The 17,692-nt window shown below is 43.0% G+C and overlaps 1 protein-coding gene and 1 long non-coding RNA gene across 2 annotated transcripts in view; one reads left to right on the top strand and one right to left on the bottom strand.

Annotated features, from left to right (window-relative positions):
* Positions 1–17,692, bottom strand: part of LOC135105631 (carbonic anhydrase-related protein 10-like) — a 105,890-nt gene that overhangs the window by 87,404 nt on the left and 794 nt on the right. The gene's annotated exons all lie outside the window — the stretch shown is intronic.
* Positions 1–17,692, top strand: part of LOC135105633 (uncharacterized) — a 113,973-nt gene that overhangs the window by 63,951 nt on the left and 32,330 nt on the right. The window lies entirely within an intron of this gene.

Consider the following 17,692-nt stretch of genomic DNA (forward strand, 5'->3'; position numbering starts at 1 on the left):
TCTCTCTCTCTCTCTCTCTCTCTCTCTCTCTCTCTCTCTCTCTCTCTCTCTCTCTCTCTCTCTCTCTCTCTCTCTCTCTCTCTCTCTCTCTCTCTCTCTCTCTCTCTCTCTCTCTCTCTCTTCGCCCTCCGTCTCCGAGCAGCAGCGGGTTATATTAGTTTGCCCGAGTCGCCGTGAACAAATTTTGGGTTTTATTGACATTTCGAAGTTGTTGGAGATTATTCATGTCTTGTTTTGGCAGCCGATGGAAAAGAGAGCGAAAATATTTGTGATTGCTTATACATTTTCTTTTCTTCCTTTTTTATTAATGTTTTTTTTTTCTCTCTTTCTCCTTTCATGTGTAAAGGCGTTAATTCTTGACGGCCTAAATTACAAAAGAACACGAAGGAGGAACAAACAGCATAGAATATTGACACACATGAGGTTTTGTCGTCATAAACTACATCAGTCAATCCTAAACAGCTGAAAGAATCATCCCCAACATCACCACTGGAGTAATAGACAGAATCCCTCTCCATCACTACACCCACCACCGCCACCACCACCACCACCATCACCACCACCACCACCACCACTACTATCTTTACAACAATAACATCAATCCCATCACGTGCACCTCTCCTTCCCCTTCCCCTCCCGCATTAGTTACAGCTGGCGTTCGTTGCCTTTAATCACAAACATGGTGTAGGTAAATCTGGTGAAAACAGTTCGTGTTGTTGCATTAATAGAAAGGCAGGAGAGAAGGAGTAGATACGCCACAATAATATAATTCCCTGTCAATATATACGACACAAGCTGAGGCTCTCAAATGGCAAGCGGCCCCTGTCTCTTCTGAGCCACGGAAAGGGGAAGGTGATGTGCTCAGGGTAGGTAATGAGGGTTGACCAAGGGGAGGTGGGGATGTGACTGAGGGGAGATATAGTGTCCGCAGGGGTGTTGGAAGGGAGAGACTGTGTGCAGGGATGTGTTAGTGTGTTTATGGATAAAAATGTGTTCAAAGATGTGTTCAGGGGTGTGGCAGTGTGTTTAGGGATGTGGCAGTGTGTTTAGGGGTGTGGCAGTGTGTTCAGGGGTGTGACAGTGTGTTCAGGGGTGTGGCAGTGTGTTCAGGGGTGTGGCAGTGTGTTCAGGGGTGTGGCAGTGTGTCCAGGGATGTGGTAGTGTGTTCAGGGGTGTGACAGTGTGTTCAGGGGCACAGCAGTGTGTTTAGGGGTAGAGGAGTGTCCTGGGAGGTAAATGTGGCTCCGCGTGGGAGGAGAAGTGGCAAGCCGCTGCACTTCCACCACACTCCTCATGCATGTTACTGCTATTACCGCTATTTGCATTCCTCGTAATTATTTGCAAACTTGGGAGCGGAGTCAGGCTCGACGCGCTCCAGAGAAAATGGTAGGAGGAGTCGCGCCGTTTCCGCAAACTTTGTTATTTGTATAAAAAGAAAAAAAGGAAAATCAAACGCGTGAACTCCCCTCCGTAAAAAAGACCAGAATTTGTGTGGTGACGAGGCGCGAGGAGCAAGTTTGGCGTTGCTCGAGAATTACCTCAGGGGTCGAAATTTAAATGTCACTTTTATAACTGCGGGTGCGACGGCGGCGGCGTTTGGAGAATGGCGGCGAGGAAACCGACGATCATCCTGCTGTTTAGTACCGGGAGGCGGGGCGGGGGAAGACGAGGTGGCGCCGAGAGCTGCCTGAATATTTATGGCCATTAGCACCGCGCCCTGCCCGATTGCGTCACGCCGACCCATTGAAAAACGACGCGACGACCCTGACGTAGCGACGATGAAAAATTGATACTTGCATAACATATTGCACTTGTTCATCGTGTGGCGCTGGAGAGAGAGAGAGAGAGAGAGAGAGAGAGAGAGAGAGAGAGAGAGAGAGAGAGAGAGAGAGAGAGAGAGAGAGAGGGAGGGAAAGAGCGTTTATATACTTTTATTTATTTAACTAAAAAAATGTTGATTCCCGGCATTGAAATCGTGAAAAAACGGCTCTTCAAACGCATGAGATAAATATGCACGCAAGAAAAATACAACGCTTCGGATTTTTTTTTTTTTTTTTTTTTGCGTGGGGAGAGGAGAGGTGGGGAGAGGGAAGAGGGAGAGAGAGAGGGGAGAGGACTAGGAGGGTTTTTATTTATTTGGTGCGAGGCTCGTCGATATATGGCCAAGGGAATTTGCAATTATAATGATGGGAGGCTTTGCTCGACGTCAAGAATAAGTGCTGGAAGCGGCCGAGAGCAGACGAGGAACAAGTGACAATCTGACCCTATTATACAGAGTTCCCGCCCGCCCCAAAATGTTCCGCGCCTCGATGCTGCGACATTAATGGAAAATTCAAGTTGAAATTGCTCCCGTTTTTCTTTCTTTCGATGTGCTTCGTTTGTAAGTTGGTGTTGCAAGGATAAGGTAGGGATGTCGTATGGTTAAGACAGAGGATGGCCGTTAGGATTATTAAAGGTAAGAATGGGATTGCTTTGAAAAGGGAAGGATGAGAATAAGATAAGAGATGAATGAAATAGGGATGTGGGGATGTGGTAAGGATAACGGTGAGAGTAACAATAATGATATGAAATGATAAAGATGAGAGAATGATAAGAAATGGAAAAGATAGGGATGTGGTTAGGATTATTCAAGATAGGAATAGAAATATGAAATGAGAAGAATGAGAATAACATAAAGAATGAATAAGATAGGGATGTCGTAAGGATAAGAGTAACAATAATAATAATGATATGAAAGAAAACAAACGTTGATCAAGATGTGATGGTTCTTTTCTTCTTTTCGAACCAACCATATTCTGAAACTCTTCTGCGCCGCATCTCCACTACATTCAAAAGACTCTAGTTGAAGTGGCATGGATTTATAAGTGCGTTTTTATGGTTCCAGTGACAGATGAACAAGATTTCTACTTTATTAACAGGAGAAACAGTCTTGAGAACCAGGCTAATCATCTCTGTGGTCTTGGAAAGTAGTCGTGGTGAGAGAACAAAGCGTTTCAGAATACAAGACTCTAATAAGGTTCCTGTCATTTTCATTCTGTTGGATTTTGTCTGTTTAGTTCTGTTATCTCATTCGTAATCATCCTTGTCTTTTTTTTTTTCGTTTTTATTTCTTTTTTTTTGTTCCATTACCAAAATGCTCGAAGGTTCATTATCATTTCTTCGTATTTTGATATATAAAACTATTTTTTTTATGCGATTGGTTCATTTTCTATATTTTATTACGACGTTGTATTTAGTGTAATCTAACGATATAATTCTCTTTTCTTTTTTATTCCTTTTTTTCTTTATTCGCTTTTTCTTTTATTTTTTCCTTTATTTTATTTTCAATTGTTCTCGTCATTCCTGTTATCTCTGTCCATTTAAATTATTAACTTTCATTTTCTAACCGTCCCTGTACATGCGTTGCGCCCTTACCCCTCACAGCATCCATTCCACGAAGCAGCTCTATTAAAATTTACCAGTCTATCTTTTATATTTATTTGTCTGCCCATTTATTTACCTAAACACCTAACTGACTATTCTCTCAACTGTACGTTCATTTTCACTGTTACACTGATACGATTTCATAATTTTCATTCTCTCTCTCTCTCTCTCTCTCTCTCTCTCTCTCTCTCTCTCTCTCTCTCTCTCTCTCTCTCTCTCTCTCTCTCTCTCTCTCTCTCTCTCTCTCTCTCTCTCTCTCTCTCTCTCTCTCTCTCTCTCTCTCTCTCTCTCTCTCTCTCTCTCTCTCACCCTCCCTAATGACCAGCTACATGTCTTTCTCTCGCCGTCTTTTTTTTCTATTCTTTTTTTTTTTCCCCCTTCCCTGTTAAACGATCCCCCATTATTTTTTCTCCCTTTCCTCTCTCCCTCCAAGTTTTCCTTTCCCTTCAGCACCAGATATCTCTCTTTTTTTCATTCGCTTATTTTTACCCTTCTTCCTTTACTCCTCTCTCTCCCTCTCTCTCTCTCTCTCTCTCCCTCTCTCTATCTCTCTGTTCCCTCCTTCGTCCCTTATTCTTTTTCTCCCACCTTCTCTATTACCTGTACTGATCTGGGAAGGGGGGGCGCAGAATCGCTCAGGTTAATTAACTGTCCTTAAGAGAATGTATTAATCGTAGAAGGAGCAAGGAAGGGGCGAAGGCAAGCAGGGGAGAAGGAAGAGGAGGTGGGAGGGAGGGAGATCGGGAATAATTAAACTGTGTGCGAAGAATTGGATGTAAGAGAGAGAGAGAGAGAGAGAGAGAGAGAGAGAGAGAGAGAGAGAGAGAGAGAGAGAGAGAGAGAGAGAGAAAAGGATTATATAAATAAAAGTAGTTGAAAGAAATCTGAAAAATATGGTTTGCGTTTGCCTTGTGTGTATGAAAGAGAGAGAGAGAGAGAGAGAGAGAGAGAGAGAGAGAGAGAGAGAGAGAGAGAGAGAGAGAGAGAGAGAGAGAGAGAGAGAGAGATTTACATAAAACCTTAAACCGTACAGGCCATTTAGTGTGGTTGAAGCAATGGCTTTATAAATAAAGGAAACAGGTGGAACCCAATAGTCTTTCATCAAATGCCCGTCCGGCGCAGGTGACGGCTGGGAGAAATTTCTAAAGCCTTACATTGAATTGCGCTGCCATAGTGCGGCAAGGAGCTCAATCCGATGCCTTAATGCAATTCCTTAATCCAATCCTTCACACTAATCCCTCTGCAGAATGACTCAGAGCTGGATCACGAACCTTTGCCAAGAAATGTACGAGTATCTACATTATCAAATAAAAATTTTCAGAGTGAAATTTTGTTCTTTTTGTAAAGTCCCGACCTGGAAAAAAAAAATACGACAAATTTTGCAATTAAAAGTTTTCAAAAGTTAAAGAAATTATGAAATATTAAAAAGTAGAAGAAAATATTGATATAAAAAAGTATACATCAATCAATGAAGTGTATTTTTTTTACTTTCTAAATTTTGTTTGAAAGTGAACTGGTGATAAAGTTAAATACTATAATCTACGCACCGTTCCTTTGAAGTCAAAAAGAATATTTGACATACACAAAGTGTCTCTCTTTTAAACTGACACAGTTGCTTGTGGTATAGTAACGTTCGCATCTTACTCTAACATTCATAAGATTGATATGTAAGTAAGAGATATTGTGAAGTATGATTAGTATTACTTATGGTGGGTGTGTAAGGCAGGGAAGACTTTCAAGAGGGAGGCTTCAACACACTTATCATCCAATTTTGGATGATCCTTTGGATATCTATTTTGGGACTGACACCTGCGTGGGCCTTTTTATCGTTATTTTTGTTGCCCTTGGCCGGTGCCACTCTTACATCTATATAAAAAACGATGGAGGAAGAGGGAGAGTGAGAGGATGATTTTGCTTCTAATGGGAATACCAGATCTTGATAATTTAGTCATTTGGAAGAGTTCACCTCTACACACCAGCCAGGGACGGTTTAGTTATTGTGAAAAGTTCACCAGCCAACCGTCCCTCCCGCGTTAATAGATCACGCCTCAGCTTCCCGCCCTTTCTTCCAGGGGTTTATTGCGTGCAAGGGGATCATTGGAGGCGTTTAGCGTTGGACGTTCCTCCGACCTGTCTTCTTGCTTCTCTTCCTCCTTCTCCTCCTCCTCCTCCTCCTCCTCCTTCTCCGTCACATCTTATAACACCATAACTTCTTCCCCTTCTCCTTCCTCCTTTTCCTTCACCGCCTCTCCTACCATTTCGCCCCCTTTATTCAGTCCTTTAAGTACAAAATTGTCCCCCTCCCTTTCCTCCTCCTCCTCCTTCACACCTCTAGCACCATTCCTTCCTCTTCCCCCATCATTCGTTCCTATAAGTACAAAACCGTCTACTTCTCCTCCTTACTTTTCTCCTCTGCTTCCTTTTCCTCTTCTAATCTCTCTATTTCCTCCTCCTCCTTCTCCTCCTCCACCCCTTCCATCACAACCTCTTCTTTTCTCCTTCTTTTTCCTCTTCCAATCCCTCCATTTCCTCCTCCTCCACACAAGCAAACCATCTCACGCATTGGCCATATGCTTCTTCTCTCCCTCCTCCTCCTCCTCCTCCGCCCCCTCCCCAGTAAGGCTTGACCCAGCACCACCGCAGCGCGTTTGCTTGGGCAGGTCGTGTCGCGGCTTAATATCTCTGCTTCAAAATTATACTCGTACGCCGTTAAAGCTACCACGGAGAGCCGGCCTTGTGTGTGTGTCCTGTTTAGAGCCTCGCAGGGGACACGGGAAAAGAAATCAGGAAATACGCAGCCTATGAGGGAAAAGAGGCAGAGAAATAGAGAGGGTGTGCTTGTTTAGTGCCGGTGATGCAATGGTTTTAGGAGGCAAGGAAGGGGAGATACGTCGGACTAGGAAGGGGGTGGAGGCGGAGGAGTTAAGGAAGGAGGAAAGGAAAGGGAGGGGTCTGCAAATCGGGGGATATGTTTGTTGAAAGGGAGTGTTAGGGGCGTGTGTGACAGTTTTAGGAGCAAAGGCAGGGAATGTGCAGGGAGGAGCGAAGAGGGAGAGTAAGAACATGATTTTGCTTCTGTTGGGAAATCCTAAGAGTTAATTAGATATGAATGGTAATTGGTGGTGTTACTGGTGGTGGTGGTGGTGGTGGTGGTGGTGGTGGTTATTTTGTTTGGGTGGATTTATGGGTGAATGGAGGGAGAAAGCAAGGAATGTATGAGGTTAAGGAGAAGGGAATGAAGATGTGAAGTTAAGAATTGAGGTTAAAAGTAATCATGGGGGAATTGGAGGAGGAGGAGGAGGAGGAGGAAGTACACATATAAATAAAGACGCGGGCGCTCACACACACACACACACACACACACACACACACACACACACACACACACACACACACACACACACATCTTACCTAAGCTAAACAGATGAACTGCAAATCAGAAGGAAGACGCAACGTTACGAGGTGGAAATCAACACACACACACACACACACACACACACACACACACACACACACACACACACACACACACACACACACACACACACACACACACACACACACATAAACCACGAAAGAGAGAGAGAGAGAGAGAGAGAGAGAGAGAGAGAGAGAGAGAGAGAGAGAGAGAGAGAGAGAGAGAGAGAGAGAGAGAGAGAGAGAGACTATACTGCCTTGGGATTTTCAGAAGGTTCCCTGGGTTTGAGTATTGAATGTTTTACTCTCTCGATCCTCTATTCCATTCCCTGTTGTGTGTGTGTGTGTGTGTGTGTGTGTGTGTGTGTGTGTGTGTGTGTGTGTCTGTGTGTGTGTGTGTGTGTGCTGTGTGTCTTCCTTCCTTCCTTCCTTCCTTCCTTCCTTCTTTCCTTCTCTCCCTCTCCTCGCGTCTCCTTCCCCTTCTCTCCGTGACAGGTCGAGTGGAGAGGCAATTATGACCCTGTATATGAGTGAAAGGAGGAGGGGGAGGAGGAGGAGGAGGAGGAGGAGGAGGAGGGATACAGAGCTGGAGGACCCGTGATTTGAGGAAGAAGGATAGAGAAAAGGGACTCTTGAAGGAGAGGGCAAGGTCGTTTTTGAGGGATGAGAGGAGAGAGAAGTGAGAGAGAGGAGCAGGGAGGGGGAGGAGAGGAGTGGCATAGACGAAAGGACAAGGCAAAAAGACGTTTATTGAGAAGAGAGGCGGAGAGAGGACCGAGGTATATAAAAAAAATAAACTAAAGGCACAAGGGGAGAGGCTGAAGGAGTGAGAGGGAGAGAGAGAGAGAGAGAGAGAGAGAGAGAGAGAGAGAGAGAGAGAGAGAGAGAGAGAGAGGGTGAGGGGGGGATGGATCAGATTAGAGCGACGTTGTGGTGTGTTAGGGAGGAGTGAGGGGGCGGGGGAAGGGGAGAATGAGGGGCCAGACAGCTCATTAAAACTGAGGGCAACTGGTCGCTGTGTTCCCCTCTAATTTATGGCCAGACAGACGCTTTCCCTTAACACTGCGTTCGAGAGGAGTGACAGCATTTCAGTTCAGGATTATATGTGTATATTTATTAATTCTGCTGTATTTTTTTAATGTTTTTATTTTTGTTTTTGTTTTTTTGTTTTTTTCACGGGTTGGAATATTATTTGTTTGCTTGCCTTACAGTCCAGTCCAGCGCTCTACACACACACACACACACACACACACACACACACACACACACACACACAGTTATATAGACAGTTCTCTCAGCAATCTAGTATTCACTCCATCCTCTCAAGTTGTATTGTTATATTCATTTTATTTTCAAGTCTCTCTCTCTCTCTCTCTCTCTCTCTCTCTCTCTCTCTCTCTCTCTCTCTCTCTCTCTCTCTCTCTCTCTCTCTCTCTCTCTCTCTCTCTCTCACATATCCCCATCTCTCCCCTTCCTTAGTTCTTTCGCGTGTGCATCCGCCTCTCACTCATTCTCTCCCTCTCCCTTTCTCCTGTTTCCCTTCCTCCCTCCCGCCCTCCCTCCCTCTACCCCTTCCTTGGACGAGTGCCTGAGGAGGGGAAAGGGGGGTAATGGGGGGAGGAGGGGGGGCAAGGAATAAGGGGGTGCCACAATAGGATCTGCTGGAGACGGGAGTTGAGGTACTGTGTTATATCGTCTTTGTTGTGGCGCCGCTTCCGCTCAGCCGAAAGTTAATTATGAGAGAGAGAGAGAGAGAGAGAGAGAGAGAGAGAGAGAGAGAGAGAGAGAGAGAGAGAGAGAGAGAGAGAGAGAGAGAGAGAGCGTAATAGTATTGTGTGTATTTTTCAAGCTTGGTATTTTTTTTTATTTTTCTCTTTCTTGCAGCATTTTTTTTTTTTTTAGGTATTTATTTTGCCAGCATATTCAGATTCTATTTGTATTTTTTTTTTTCCGCTTTACTTTATTATTTTGTGTCAAGTCTCGTCTCGTCCTCTCGGTGTTTGAAGGAATATAACATTTTTCTCGTGCATCATTATCGAGTCTTTCATTAATCAGTCTCTTCCGCATTTCTTCCCTTCCTCCTCAGCAGAAATGTGTGTGTGTGTGTGTGTGTGTGTGTGTGTGTGTGTGTGTGTGTGTGTGTGTGTGTGTGTGTGTGTGTGTGTGCTACGATTCTCTCTCTCTCTCTCTCTCTCTCTCTCTCTCTCTCTCTCTCTCTCTCTCTCTCTCTCTCTCTCTCTCTCTCTCTCTCTCTCTCTCTCTCTCTCTCTCTCTCTCTCTCTCTCATCAGGTCGTGAAATCTATGGACTTTTATTTTTCCCATCTAACCTCAAAGCCCCGGGCAAATTTACATTACATGGAAAAGCTTTGACAAAATTATGCTGGAATATTATTACTATCGTTATTACTATTATTATTATTACTATTACTATTATTATTATTATTATTATTATTATTTGTATTATTATTATCATTATTATTATTATGACATTAGCCTTTGGCTTTCATTAGTTTTATTAACGTGGGCCTAATTACTATAATGTGCTGAAAGTCCTCGGATTTTTAACATTCGCTATCAAGTATTCCAAAATTAATTCCTCCACTCCCTGACCTTCTTTTTTTCCTTTTTTTTTTCCCCCGTTGCTTTTCTGATTACATTCCTGGTCGTGTGTGTGTGTGTGTGTGTGTGTGTGTGTGTGTGTGTGTGTGTGTGTGTGTGTGTGTGTGTGTGTGTGTGTGTGTGTGTATGTGAGCTTACCTGTCTACATATCTGCCTACCTGTCTTTGTTACGTGTGAGTTTTCTTTTTTTTTCTGTATGTGTGTGTGTGTATGTATGTGTGTATGTGTGTGTGTGTGGTAAGCGTAAAGCATGTAATATTAGAGTAGCGCACAAGAAAGAAGTTGCCTCGAGCTACAAGCACAAGTAACCAAACTAAAAGTAGCCAAAACTTCAGATGCGCACGCGTGAACCAACATCAACAAACACTTTCCAGCACAGACGAACCAAGAGAAACCGTAAAGACATAAAGACGACAGAAAATACAGACGAGTTTGAGGGTCAGGTGACAGCGAGGGGTATTTGTGCTGTAAAGCTACCGCCATGACGTGAAGGCAGGTCGTGAAGCAGCTCAGATCGCAGGGTGGTGGCGCGGGGCCTCTTATTAAGCATTACAGGTGTGAAAACCCTCGCCTTGTACAGATAAGGGCCGCGCACCTGGTATTAGGAGAAGAGAGAAGGAGAGAGGAAGAGAGGGAGCTGATAGGGAAGGAGTACATAAGAGTGGGAAACAAAGGAAAATAAAAAAAGGAAAGTACGTGAGAAGAGGAGAAAAAGCAGGACAAAGGGAAAACAGGAGTAGTAGAGAAGAGGGGAAAAGCAGGAGAAAGGAAAAAAAAGGAACTGTGAGAGAAGAGGGAAAATGCAAAAGAAAATGAAAAAAAGGGAAAAGTGCGAGAGAAGAGGGGAAAAGATAACAGGACAACGGGAAAAATAAAGGAAGGAGAAAAGGATGGACAGGCTACGAGTTTAAAAGACCGGTACACTTTCTCCTCCCGCTCCTCATGAAAACTTTGGCGAGTAACCTTCAGATTTGCGTGACGTACTGTACTCAAAGGGAATTACCACCAATGTGTATTCATGCATGTAGAATACTGAACAGGTGATACCGTACGAAATTTGAGCTCTGTATCAAAATCCGAGTGAAAAAAAAAAAAAGATCACGTTGCGGTCATAATTTTTAGAGTTGTGCAGTATCTGAATTCTGAACCAAGTTAGGTGACCTCGCTTCGATCCAGGCAAACAATAATGATGAAAACGATAAAAGTAATAATAATAAGAGCTCGCGATAAACAATTTGCACACGTCTTATAAAATATCAGTGATTTAGGAGCGAGGAGGGAGAGTCACACGGGAAGCATAGCAAAAATATAAATAAAGCAGAATGAGAAATGAACACCAAGATATATAGACGTGTGTGTGTGTGTGTGTGTGTGTGTGCGCGCTCGCTTTTATAACACACACACACACACACACACACAGAAAAGATATTGCACTTTTACTAATCGCGGGCGGTTCACTAAAATCACAGTTTCGAAGCTTCGTTTGGGATCAGTTGGAAGCACCGATCCATCACTCGCTCCTCAATCCCCCCTAATCCTGTACTAAATCTGACCCTGAATCCCTGCGACCCTCTCTGTGTCCCTGGTGACGCTGGCCAAAGAGAGGGAGGGGCAAAAAAAAAAAAAAAAGAAAGAAAGAAAGAAAGAAAAAAGACACTCCTTCATTACTTTTTTTTTCATTTCCCTCTCGAACGAAAGAGTTTGTGGGGGAGCAGGAGAGAAGCTTCGGGTCGCGTGTTCGGAGCTGTTTCATTCAGATGCTTTGTGGTTTAGGTGAGGGAAGGGGAAGGGGGTGTTATGATGGTTGGGAGTGAGGGGGGGAGAAGGGGAATGAGCTTGAGTTATGGGAAGAGAAGGTTTTATTGGTCTTAAGGGGAAGGGACTAACGTGGTGCAGCAGGGAGGGAAAGGGGAGGGATGGAGAGGGAAGGGGAAGGGAGGGAAGGGAGGGAAGGGAGGGAATCAGTAAAGATTTGATGAAGAGTGCGATTGGAGAGAAAGGTTAAGTTATAGAAAACGTGCGGAAAATATTGAATGGCTTATAGTTTTGCAGAGACGAGGAAGAAGAGGAGTGAGGAAGAGGAAGAGGAGGAATAGGAGAAACAAGAACAAGAGAACAATTACGAAAAGAGAATAGTAGTAGGATGGAGAGCCACGGTTTTGAAGGAGAGGAGAGGGACGGAGAAGAGGAGAAAACGTAGAAACAAAGAGAACGGGAAGATAAAAAAAAATAAACAGAAGGATGAAAAGGAGAATAAAATAGAGAGAGAGAGAGAGAGAGAAGGAAAGCAGTGGTGGAAACGGCTAAGAGAGAGAGAGAGAGAGAGAGAGAGAGAGAGAGAGAGAGAGAGAGAGAGAGAGAGAGAGAGAGAGAGGAAAATAGTTAGTTGGGGTGATGAGGGCGGAGGAAAGGAAAAAAAAAAAACAATAGCGAGAGGATACAGAGGAATGATTAACGGCGAAAGAGAAGTAATAACGAGAGCGAAAAGGGAACAAGAAACGAATGATTTAGATGGCAACGGAGAGAGGAGAGGGGGGAAGGAAAGGCAGGAGTGTGACAGATAAAGGTGAAGGTGAAAGAGAAAGAAAAAAAGAGATAAATGGGGAGCTAGGGAGAGGAGAGTGAGAAGATAATTTGGAGGGATTGATGGTAAAGAGGCGGAAAGAGGAAGAAGGAGAGAGAGAGAGAGAAAGAAGAAGAGAGAAAGAAGGAGAGAACTAAGGCGATAACGAAAGGAGAAGAGGAGGAACAGATGAAGGAAGGGATAGAAGAATGAGAGTCAGAGAGATAAAGGAGAAGAGAAGCGAGAACAGGTGAAGGGAGAAAGGAAGAGGGAAAACCAGGAATATAGATGTGATAAAGGGAAGAAGATGGGAAGGAAAGAAAAACTCAAGGGAAACAACGGGGAAATAGAAAATTAGGAAAAGGAAAAAAAGAACAGATGAAGGGAAAAGGAAGAGGGAAATTAGGAAGATAGAGAAAAGAAGATGTGATAAAGGAAAGGTAAGGGAAGGAAACTCAAGGGAAAGAACGGGGAAATAGAAAATTGGGGGAGAGGAAAAAGAACAGGTGAAGGGAAAAGGGAAGAGGAAAACCAGGAAAACAGAGGAAAGAAGACGTATAAATTGAAGATGGGAAGGGAAAGGAAACTCAAGGGCATTAAAAGAAGGGGGGAAAAAACAGAGAGGGGAAAAAAGAACAGGTGGAGGGAGAAGGAAAGAGAAAAAAACAGGAAGATAGAAGAAACAGCGTATAAAGGGAAGAAGATGATAAGAGAAGGACACTCAAGGGAATAAAAAGAAGGGGAAGGAAAAAAAAAACTTGGAAGGTGATGGTGAAGATAAAGGAAGAAGGGAAACTTTTACCTCCGTTAGGGGGGAAAACAGAAGAGGAGGAAAACCATCTCCACTTGGACGAGGATTTGCACTGATGGGTCTGTTTTTAAATCTCGCTTCGCTTAACATATTGAGTGAAAATCAATATCGGGCAATAAATTCCACATGATACTGTACACGGATTTATTGTTGTTGGTCGTTGTGAATAAATGAATGAAAAAAAAAAGAATAAAAAGATGTCTATTTTTTTTTTTCACATTCACAAACAGTTGAATGAATGAGGTGCATGGGGAATAATTGGCAGCATGCGTGGCGCTATTGAAATTTATGTTCGTTTCTTTTTTTTTTTTTACATATATATACTTTTTTCTTTCTTTTGTTTTACCCTTCTTTCAGGATTAGGTGCATGTTTATTATTGCCATTATCATTTGTTACCATCATCATCATCCTACTCATTTTCATCATCATTTTTATCTATTTTATAACCTATCCTTACTGAGTTTTTATTTTGTCGCTGCTTCTTTTTCTTTGCCTCCCTCCTCCTCCTCCTCCTCCTCCTCCTCCTCCTCCTCCTCCTCCTCCTCCTCCTCCTTCATTCCTGGTGCCTTGCCGGGATGGTAAATAATGATACCCAAACAAAAGTGTATCACCGTGACACACGCGACATGACACACGGAGGAAATGGGGCCGCCTCCTCCCGATGCTTGCAAGACAAAGTGACGGAGATCAAACAGATACACAGGTAGACGTCCGCATGTTTGCGAAATGGGTATACAGGTGGGCGTTGTTGCGTAGGTCGAGATAAGGACAGGTAAATTGATATTGAAAAAAATGCTTAAATGAAACAAAGATAAAATTGAGTCTAAAACATAATTTAATATTGCCAAAGAACATAAATGGAACAAAAAAGATAAACTGAATATTTAAAGAGAGATAGACAAATGTTGATGAAGAGGTTAAATAAAGAACAGATTCACTGAGAGTAAAACAGATCAATATAGGTTGATATAACAGATAAATAAAATAAACTTTAAGAAAAAAACATTAATGAAAGACAAACATGAAATCGAGATGAAAATAAAAACTATCTAATAGACAATGATTAAAAATTAACAAGAAGATTTACAAATCTAAAACGTTCACCAAATTAAATGAAGAAAGAAAATATTTACGATACGCCTTGCCGCTGTGCTTATTTCGTCCAGCAAGACAAAGAGACCTTCACCCCGGGACGCCCTGAGCCACCCCGGGACGCACACTGGCTGGCCGGGACGTGATGTCTGCACACTCATCTCCCCCAGGTGTTCCCAGGCACCCGAGTATTGACCACCCGGCGAAGGAGGATGAGCTAAGGCAACGCGTGGATGCGATGTCACCACAAGCCATCCAATTCCCAAGCCAATAGCCGTGTGACATCACCGAGCCCCCAGCCATTACCCGTGAAGTCACCGGCCATGCTGCTGGTGACGTCAGTGGCCCCGTCGCTCAGTTCTGCCGTAGTCACGTGATTGAACCTCGTTAGCGCGCCGTAATTAACCGCCGGGACGAGACACTTAATCACCGAGGAGTAATTACTTGTCCTGGCCTGTACATTAGGCAGAGAAAGTACCGACCTGGTGGAATGGTGAATTTTTTTTCTTATATATATATTTTCTGAAGCGTTATGATGATGGACAGTGGAAAACGTTTTATTGCCCAGTGGTGCTGGGAACTGTTTTCATCTCGTGGTGCTGCATGGTGTGGTACGGGTAGCTATAGTGGTGGTGCACTGGTGGTGATAGTAGTAGTGATGGTAGTAGTAGTAGTAGTAGTAGTAGTAGTAGTAGTAGTAGTTGTAGTAGTTAGTAGTAGTAATAGTAGTAGTTGTTGTTGTATTGATAATGATAGCAATTACAATGAGTGTGGAAAAGTGAATAATAATAATAATAATAATAATAATAATAATAATAATAATAATAATAATAATAATAATAATAACAATAATAGTAATAATAATAGTAATAATGATAACGACACTCTAAATTCTCCACATAAACGAATGATAATTAACAGTAACTAATTAGAGTAAGTAATGATAGCTAATAATAAAGAAACTAATGATAGTAACTAATAATGGTAACAGATGATAACTTATAAGAATAACTAATAATAACCGCGAAACAATAAATAGTGATGATGATGAAAATGATAAAACACAGTCCTCCAACACACCTGGTCACTCGTCAGCCTCAGGTGAATCTCGTTCCTCATATCAACAGGTGACGGGTTATCATTATTTCGAAAACGTTTGCAAAAGATAACTAGAGAAGACAACACCAGAATAAATTACGACGATAGAGAATGCTAAACAAATACCACTACTGCCCTAAACTTTCACGTGTTAAGACTGATGAGGAATATATTTATCCGAATTGTTATGCTTAAAGTGGATCAATCTCGTCATATTAATCACTGCAAATGATATAAAGAATGCAGAAAATTTTGCTCGGGGAAGGCAGAAAGACACCTCATTAATTACCGTGCAAGTATTGACACCTTTGTGGAGTTACTTCATCGCATTCTCGTCCCTCTGGCGCACGAGCATGCAGTTTCATTTTTGTTGCCTTAAAGTGAGCAGGAATTCTCACTGAAGCGGTAACGTTTGCCAATAAGAGAGGATTAATTATTCACCTGTCAGCGTAACAGTACGAGAGACTGGCTCCCTTAGTACAGTGTTGGATTGCGTGCTATTAGTGTTCAGAATGAAGAACTAGCAAGCAATTACATCAAAGAACAAAGATTAAAGCAAAGTATTCACCCTGATGCACTCTGACTCACCGCGTCTCGGCTGGCAGTGTTTACTGTTTACTATTTCATCAGACGTGTCTGCGTTATTTGATGTTAGGTGTGATATTCCATCCCTGAAATGTTTGCAGCTTGTTTGGTCTATTCATCTATGTGCAGCATACTCGTGTATCCATATCTCCGTACTCTTATATATATATATATATATATATATAATATATATATATATATATATATATATATATATATATATATATATATATATATATATATATATATATATATATATATATATATATATATATATTTATATATATATATATATATATATATAATATATATATATATTGTGCTCTTTAATATTCCGTCTTTTATTTTTATGTTATTGTGACTTTGCTAATGGCACACACACACGCAGGTGTTCGGGCGGGCGCGCGGACACACACACACACACACACACACACACACACACACACACACACACACACACACACACACACACACACACACACACAACTACTGTGAAGAAGCAAGTGTAGTGACTCTTGGCTAATTGAGCGGCGACGGTAGGCTGCTTTTAAACAGAGTAGCAGTGGTGGTGGTGGTGGTGGTGGTGGTGGCTGGCGGCGGCGGCGGCGGCGGGGGCGGCGGCAGGAGAAGGGGGAGGGGAAAGTAGTGGGGGTACGTAGGCGCGAGAAACTCAAAAATGAAGTAATATTTTAGAGTGTTTTAGGGGGTAATGCGGCCGCTTTGTCGAGGGGAGAGAGGAAACTGCGGGAGTAAATTAGAGAAAACTGTGGAAGAGGGGAATAGGAGGAGGAGGAGGAGGAGGAGGAGGAGGAGGAGGAGGAGGAGGAGGAGACGTGGTTCCATTTATTTCCCTCGTATTCAAAAAATGGGACTCTTGACTCTGTACGTATTATTTTTGAATTATCCTTTATGCAGCGTTCGTGTGTGTGTGTGTGTGTGTGTGTGTGTGTGTGTGTGGGTGTGTGTGTGTGTGTGTGTGTGTGTGTGTGTGTGTGTGCGTAATAATTATTGAAGTCAGCCTAATTGTACTCCAGATTGCCCCTCTGGAACTTTTAATTGCTCCTTTCAAATTACTCCTTATTACTCCACTGAAGTTCACTTAGGTAGGTCACAGCAATCTCTTAGCTAAATGACAACACTCCTGCTCTCTTAATTTCTCTCTCTCCTCTCTCTCTCTCTCTCTCATCTCTCTCTCTCTCTCCTCTCCTCTCTCTCTCTCTCTCTCTCTCTCTCCTCTCTTCTCTCTCTCTCTCTCTCTCTCTCTCTCTCTGTGTGGCAATACCAAGCTGGTGTTATTTTTATTTTCCTACTCTTTATTATTCGTGTTCAGACTCAACAATATTCCTCTTACTCGGCTGTGGTGTCCGTGAACGCAGACAACACACCTGCGTCCTCACCGCTGCACAATATAATACTGGAACGTATACCTCGTAAAGGCAAATGTATCATGTGGTCCGTTACTGCGGGCGCCCATAATGTTTTCCTTGGTACTCAAACCCCGTGGCAGGCGATATTAACTCCGCCACTAACCCGGGACGCCCCGAGAGGATAAAGGGATAATTTCGTTGTGTGCTGCTCCAGATGTTTTCATTTATCGATCAGCCTTTGCATGTTAAGTACACAGCTGACTTGGCATCGTGTCCACTCACTTGCGCGTGACTAAACTCGAACCCAGATCACATTGGGCCAGTACCACAGCTATCAACAATACCGACGAGTTCACTAAGTCGACTTTTAAAGGTACAACTATGAAAGACAAAGATTCGGTTCTCACGTACAGAATCACTGGTATTGTATTTTCAGATTACTCTAGTGGACCATACGTGGTGAACTATTGAACATTAAGACCATTCTCAATTCAGCTCAACAATTCAGATATTGCCTTTCTGGATCCTGCTTCTGAAGTGATGGTGGCGTGGGGAGGAGGTTAGCTGTTTATGGGATCTTTCGCGCGTCATTTAGCAGCGCGTGCCTCACCTCCGCCCAGGGTGCACCTGACGCCTGGGCCTCCACGCTGAGAGTGAGACATGCGAGTGAAGTTTCAATACGTTGACTCACGGCCAGTCAGTCGGTCAGTCAGTC

This window comes from Scylla paramamosain, chromosome 12 (genome assembly GCF_035594125.1).
Source record: "Scylla paramamosain isolate STU-SP2022 chromosome 12, ASM3559412v1, whole genome shotgun sequence".
Classification (NCBI taxonomy): Eukaryota; Metazoa; Arthropoda; class Malacostraca; order Decapoda; family Portunidae; genus Scylla; species Scylla paramamosain.